We start from the raw sequence: 8,160 nt of genomic DNA on the forward strand, positions 1-8,160 counted from the left end.
AAGTTGCTTTCAGAAGTGAATTTTTGTATGCTTCTTACAAAAGTTATTTTTTGCTGATGAAAAATTTGACAGTGATTCCTAACTTGTGTAAAATTTGGCCAAAGATTCTTGTAAATAATACCAGTCATTTTTATTATGCCTGATGCTGTTACAATAAAATGAATGACATGAGCCGCTTTCTTCTCATTGTGACTGTCCATCCCCCACACCAGTTTCCAGGTAATGTGTGTGAGTCAGTTTAGTTACAATTTATGCAATTGAGTCTCTAGGTTCGTTTGAGCAGTTACCAGACAGCGCCAGACAACAAGCTGTACTGTGCACGCGCAGCTACAATGACGTAGGCAGCTCGTGCTTGGTGCTTGCTCTGCTCATACGCATTTCGTCGCATTTCTGGTGGAATTTCCTGCGTGGTGGGGCATCACGTGACCATGTGCAGCCCTGCAGCATGTTGTTGAGAGGACATACAGAGCTGTACTTAGAGCAATTGTTTTATCATATCCCACCCAGATAAAGGATGCAAATAAGGAAGCAGTTACTGGCAAAATATCATTTCAAAATTAGACTCCACAGCTTCTTCCTTTTTTTCCGTACTCTGCACTCAATATTGTTATGTAGCATTTTCAACAGGTTTACATCTAATAAAGAACAATAAATTTCATGACTATTTCAAAACGTGTAAAAAATTAACAAGGTTGTCTTTGAGGCAAAGAAAGTGTACAACTGACAGTTTGTATTCTACTTTAGGAATAAATATAAAGCCATGTGGGGAGTTAAAATGATAAAACACAGTATGCTGTCAGTCTACACTTTAGCATAGAATGGCATTCTATAAATTTAAGATGTAAACACAAATTAAGAAATAACTTCAGGCCTAGAGGAAGTACTAGACAAGTGCCTTGTGATCAAAAAACACTATTTCACAGAAGGCAGATTTGTAAAATTCTGCCACAGCTGTCAATATATTTGAAACAAAATATTTAGCTCAACAATACTGACCAAATTTGCCTACTTAGTCACGTCAAGTCAATGTTTATGTAAGTTCATACGTATATAGCATTAAGAGATCTTACAGTGTCATAAAAGGAACAGGACATCAGAGACTGCTCCAGCAGCATCAGAATTTCATAAACCGTACTAAAATGCTTCATTCCAATCTAATTGCACATTTCTATGTCCAGATGCACTCTGAAGTACCTGACATTCAGCTTTTCTATGTGGTTTTCGTGATACCAATTTTCCTGGAGGTCCAGTACTGTATTCTCATGTTTGGTTCTTTATTATGGTATAATGTCATTTGTCCCAGAAAATAAAAATTTGCACTTAAATTGAACGAAGTTGAAAGTAGCCAATAGTGCGGAATGAAACACTTCGTTTCAAATAAACTAACTGTCTCCGCAGAAAAAGAAGCAAATTACTCTACAAAACTGACAGCAATAGCTTCATTAAGACATTAATGGTTGATTGCTAATATCGTGGAAATAATATAAAATCAGAAAATTGAAACTACTAACTTATTTTAGTCTTTCATGATTATGAGAATGTATATTAATTCACTTGATGGCTCCCGGCCACAGAAATCTGTTTTGTTTTCATTTGACATGGGAGCTGTAAACGAAGACAGAACAGCAATGTGACGAAACATATACACAGGTCACGTGGATAAGGAAACCCCCCCCCCCCACACACAAACACACAACAACAACTCAGCTCGCTCAGCGCATGCTTAGGTGCACCAGAAAAATTTTTCCGGGTAGCGTCTGGCAGCTCGCTGCTACTGCTCGTACAGCAAGCAGCCCCACTTCAAGTAGCCAGAAAGCGGGAGAAAGCACTGCTCATACACGACTTCAGCTCTGCGCATGTGCGTGAGCCCGCTGGTAACTGCTCAAATGAACCTTCTAGCACTGACTAACCACTTGCTGCAGGGAGGGCGCCAGATAATTTCAAAGAACTTTCTCCAAAAAAGGATAAAGAAAAGTTCCATCTTAACTTTTTTATGGCACAGTACATTTCTCTCTAAAAGTATTTAATTTGTGAAGGATAAGCTATAAAGTCAGCATACAGCTTTTCTACATAATTTTCTACAACAGATGTGAAGAACTCTTCAAAAGAACATAAAAACTTTGCAATACTATGTATACAAAATACTGACAGCAGATACATACAAAAGTAGAAAATAATGCACATGTAATTGCGTGTGTGTGTTTGTGTGTGTGTTTTGCTGAATTCTAGTGATGAAATTTTAAACAAAGAAAAAGATTGTGAAAATCTGTAAGTTTACTAGAACCTAAATACAGGGTATCAAGTCTTCAGCCCATCAACACTTGCCCACCATAATAACTCACCCAAAGAGAACATCTATGTCAAATTTCAGCTAAAAGCTAAAGTCTACTTGATTTCAGTGAAGAAAATTCTACAGTATATGGACAATAAAACAACTTTCATTTCTCTCGAAAAGAACAGAAAATTAATAGTGTTTGTGAGATATTGTTGCTGATAATGATAATAATAATAATAATAATTATAATAATAATGCAAGTAGGTATGAACAGTGAGTGGACATCCACATAGTACACAGAATTCGTATAGTATCAAATGGAAAAAACACACAAGGAAACTATGAAATAGAAGGCGATAGAGTGGCTAATCCTAAGTTACATCAAAGGGTTGAATTCTAACACTGCTGACAAACACATTTAAAAGTAGAAAAAAAAACTGTTCCTAGCTTTCAGATCTGTGGGTTCCTTCCTTGGAGATGAAAAAGGGAAAGTTTAGGTAATACTGCCTGAGGGGAGACTATGACGTTTTTCCCAACAGCTTCACTACAGGTGAACCTGTTCTCCTCTGTGAGGAAGAAACTCAAGTTCTGAAAGTTAGCTACAGTTTTTCTCTGCTTTCAAATATGTCAGTTGGCAGTACTCAGTTATTTTGCCTCGCTAATGAATATACTGAGCAGCCACTGTCTCCCTGTGATGTTAATCTGTGTAGTGGGAGACTCTCATATAGGCCACATGTAGAACTTCCGGAGAGCAGCCACTTAATAGTTTCAGTGCTGTTCTGTGGCTGTCATGCAGAAACTTTAAAGTGAGGTGCAAAGTGTGTATTAATGGATTTGAAAAAGTAAAGTAAGTGTGCGACAGTGATTGGATAGTTCAGACAAGACACTCATTGCCCGTCAAATACAGAAAGAGGCACATTAGTGAACTACTCGTTATATTGGTACACATTTTAGTACACACCATATAAAACTGCAAGTCGTTCCAGGCAGCAGTTGACTGTGGGCAGTCATTTGAAGTAGTTTTAGTGCACACGGTGTTGAAAACTCATAAAAGAAGGTTTAACACCGACCGAAATTAATTTGCGGCTTTTAAATGTGTATGGCGGCTCTTCACCTTCAGTTTTCCACCACAAAGAAATGGACGGTCAAGTTTAAATGTGCCTGCAAAAGTGTCAGAGACGATCCGTACAAAGGCTGCCCAAAAAGTGCGAGCACACTAGAAATCGTCGACAGAGTGCACAATATTATTTGTAAGATCGGCATATAAAGGCGTACGAAATCGCTAATGCTCCGGGGATATCAAAGGGACGTGTCAGTGACATCTCACACCGGGAATTGAATGTGACGAAGTTTAGCACAAAGTGGGTACCGTCTGTGCTCAATGCGAATCGCAAATGCTTTCGCACGGCGCTTTCCGAAAAGTGCTCACTGCATTTTGAGAAACGGAAGCGACTTTTTGTGGTGATACATAACGTGGATAAAAAACGTGGATTCACCACTACACACATGAATGCAAACAGCAGTGTATGCAGTGGACAGAAACCAGTTCTTCAGAGCCAAAGAAGTCAAAGATTTTGCCATCAACGAGAAACATTGTGGCGTCAGTGTTTTGGAATGCGAAAAGAATTTTGTTGATTGACCGTGCTGAAAAAGGTAAAACCGTAACTGGAGAATACTACCTTCAACTCGTAACAAAACTGGATGCAAGCATTTGTGAAAAACAGACCCGCCTTAAAAAAGAAAAAAGTCCTCTTCTGTCAGGACAATGCACCTGCTCATGAAAGTGTATTGGCAATGAGGAAATTGAAGGATTTGCACTATGAAGTGTGGGAACATCCACTCTGTTCTCCAGATTCGACTCCCTAGGACTTCCATCTACTCTCAGAACTGAAGAAATTTCTCACTGCTTTTTGTCCTTTGTGGCTGTAGGTCGGTATTCTCAGAAATGCTATAGAGAAATGATAATGGCATCAGAACACCACTGAGGGAAATGTATCGAAATCAAAGGAGATTATGTTGAAAAATAAAACTTCTTTGAAAGCATAAACTATCGTTTTCACTTCCAGGCTGAGAACTTTTCAGACTGCTTTCATAACTGCAAAGAAAATTTGTGTCAGAGCAAAGGAATTACTACACCCAAAAACTCATAGCAGAATGCAAGGAAATGACAAGTGGCCAAATACAAATACTAGCAGTCACTCATTGTGAAATTGGATTTTAGTCTTGAAACATGCTCTCTCTCTCTCTCTCTCTCTCTCTCTCTCTCACACACACACACACACACACACACACACACACACAGAGAGAGAGAGAGAGAGAGAGAGAGAGAGAGATCGGGGGAGGGGGGGAAGAAGAAGATAAAGAAAAAAGAAAGAAACAAGGAGAAAATCAATAGAACCACAGGTGACTAGCTGTGGGAGAGGAGGAGATGGAAGAGGAGACAGGTAGGAAGTGAGGAAAGGGAAAAAGTGGTTCTCACGGATCCATCAGTACAGGAAACTTCAGACAACACGGAAGTACATTCATCCTGTCAGCAACAACATCAGGACCTTGTAACTCTTTTTAGCTTAAAGCTCAGCAATATTTTCCACCAGTCACACTTACGTGTCAGTCTCTTGCTCAACGCTTCAGCTGAATGATGAGTGGTTACTTGTATTCCCTCTATTACCCTTCCGTTGCACATGTGGATGATACACCTCATAAACGTGATTTTCCCACTACATTTTGTCTGTGTGGGCCAGACCGAGTTCGCACCATTTGCAGTACCTTTCCGTTAATTCTCCATCCGTTGCTGTCAGCTGTCATTGACTTTCAGTTACACAACCATTATTGTAGCCTGGAGGGCACTGGTCATCCGCACGAGCATGACTCCTGCAATCTGAAGTAATTGTTTTCCTATATTCAATACAACTTTCATGTGTGTAATTTTAGTTGTATCTAAACCAATTAGAAGTAATTTGATTTTTACCTAGAATACTTCCCTATAAAAAGCAAATATTCTCTTTGCTTTTAGTTTTTGGAATAAATGTCAAATGTAAAAAAAAACCGAGAACAGAGTTTAGCACAGATCCTGATGTATGGATGGAACAGTTGCAAGAGCTGAGTGATGAAGATGCTTACTGCGATATTACTGACTCGAAGAATGAGGATTGTGTGCATGATAGTGGTTATGATTCAGGAACGGAACAATAATCACAGGAAGAAGTAATTCAAAAGGACATATTTCTTCTATGAAAAGACAGAATTGCTCAATGGGGGATAAATAAATATCCTACCAATGTAAGAATAAGAGCTTGTAATGTTATCACACATTTATGTGGACCGAAAAATGAAGCTCATATAATAAAGACAGAAACAGATATTACAAAATTATTGTTAAATGAAAATACAATGCCCATTGCTGCAACATGTACTAATATCTACATCAGTGAAGTTCTTTGTAACTTTTCTAGGGAAAAGGGTGCTAAGGAAACTGATGTTATAGAGCTGAGAGCCTTAATGGTTTGTAATGTCTGTGTGGTTCTCTGAGATGTTCTAGAAAGGTTTTATCGAAGTTGTGGGATAACTCAAAGAGCAACAGACTTGAATCGTGTTATTTGTGCATGGGTAGAAACTGATTCAGGTTGCACTTGAGATGTTTCAGGTCTGATAGTATCCTTGATACAGGTGTTCATGGAGAGAATGACAAGTTGGCTGCTATCTACAGGTACTGGAGCTATTTACGAACAATTGCCAAAATTTTATCACCTAGTGTATACCTTATCATATTTGTGTATTAAATTTATTATATTAAGATTTAAATCAACTGCTTCTAAAATCATCCATATACACCACTCAATATGTCCAAATACACCATTTTATGTTGTGGATGACACCTGTTATTCACACGAGTTACCTTTTCAGGAATTACACGAGTAATGGTGGGTTAATAGAAAATAATATGAGCATGAAGAAGGTGAAACAGAAACTTTTGTTGGGTAAACCTCACAATTCATCACTTAAGATGGTGGGGGGACAGTATTTTAACAACAGAAAGTAAATTGTAAAAGCATTTCAGGAATTATTTTAAAAAATGTTTAATATATTTAGCTCAAAAGGGTAACTGTCTGGCTACAAATCCAAAGCTCCAGGTTTGTCTAATTGCTATGTAACTTAACAGTTATCATTGTTTTTAATCAAAACTTTTAATACATATGTGATGTGAACAGTGGTACTACTGTACCCAAATTATAAGAGAATCATAAATTTTCTTAGAAACAGAGCTAAAAAATGCATCACTTCATGAGTAGCAGTGTAAACAGGATGCATGAGATGTCAGCACTCTTAAGATCAAAGCTGACTTTATTCCATTTACGTGTCATGTTCCATAAATCTTGTCATGAAGTGGAGTCTGAAAGAATATGGAACTACTAGTCCACTCCTACATTAGCAGGCACAAGCAGCCACTGCCGTCTACTTCTGTAAAGCATACTAACAACAAATTATATAACTTATGCTCATCTACTCACACTTATAATATTATAGGGATTATTCTAGATTATTTTAAATGTAGTAAGGAAAGTTCTTGCTGAATGTAACTAATTTTGAGTGAGTGGTTGTCTGCACTACAAATTGTCTAGATTATCTACACTGCCATATAAAGACAAGTCATCATTTAACATTGTTACCAAAAATCTAAAAAAATTCCTTGATCAATTTATTTAAAATTTTTACATGATGCTCTAATAATTATTCTGATTGATACAGGCTACACATTTTTTTAAACATATACATGATACATATACGCAATATGAAGGGCAAACATTGCTAGCAAAAATTTCAAAAAGTTATTGAACTTTTTACACGATATCCTAGTAAACGTTTGGGAGAAGATAGGTTGATATATTTCTTAATATATATGGCATATAAATAATAATACGTGTAGACAATATATAAAAAGCAGGTATCAAGAACAGATCTTGACTGATTCACATCATATTTTTACATTATAGCCTAATAAACATTCAGATGGATATGGACTATATACTTTTAAATATATATGGTATATAAATATGTATATCTGTTCTATACAACAAGACAAGTTGTTTAATGTTGTTACAAAAATTCTTGAAAAGTTTATGACTGATTTACTTCAAATTTTTACACACTGCTTGGACTGACATAAGCTATATGTATATTTTTTAATGCATAATATAAAAGTATATATTTAGTATACAATGGGAGAACAATGCTTCCAAAAATCTTAAAAACTTTCTGACTGATTGACTTCAGGTTTTTACATGGTTCTCTAATAAACATTTCCACAGACATACACACTATATTTTTTAAACAACAATGTGCAAGTTGTCTGTTCAAACTGACTGTGAGAAAGAAAATGCTGTGCTGTGAAACTGTGCAGTTTAGGTTTTTTCCTTGCAGCTAATTCGAACTATAATTACAAGGCATTTAAATGATTAGACAAATTGTTTCTCCTATATACAGGGTGAGTCACTAACTATTGCCACCTAGAATAACTCCGAAAGTATGATAGTAGCTGAAAAGTTTGTGGGACAAATGTTGCATGGGATATCAGAGGTCTTTTGTTGCTAGGTGAGGTCACGTCAGAGATATGGAGGTTAACTTTGTTTCTTTAAATGGGATGCTATAGTTTGGTACTTATTTTCTGATAGTGACTATGGAGATGAATCCAGTCATGTGTAACAGTAAGGTCTTTGAAGGTCACAAAGGTCCATTTACAGAAGGTGTTTTTGATACCAATGGTCATCACTTCGAACACCTTCTGTAAATGGATGTTCAAGTCACCTTTGTGACCTTCGTTGACCTTCAAAGACCTTACTGTTACACATGATTGGATTCACCTCCATAGTCGCTATCAGAAAATAAGT

Source organism: Schistocerca cancellata, chromosome 12 (assembly GCF_023864275.1).
Source record: "Schistocerca cancellata isolate TAMUIC-IGC-003103 chromosome 12, iqSchCanc2.1, whole genome shotgun sequence".
Classification (NCBI taxonomy): Eukaryota; Metazoa; Arthropoda; class Insecta; order Orthoptera; family Acrididae; genus Schistocerca; species Schistocerca cancellata.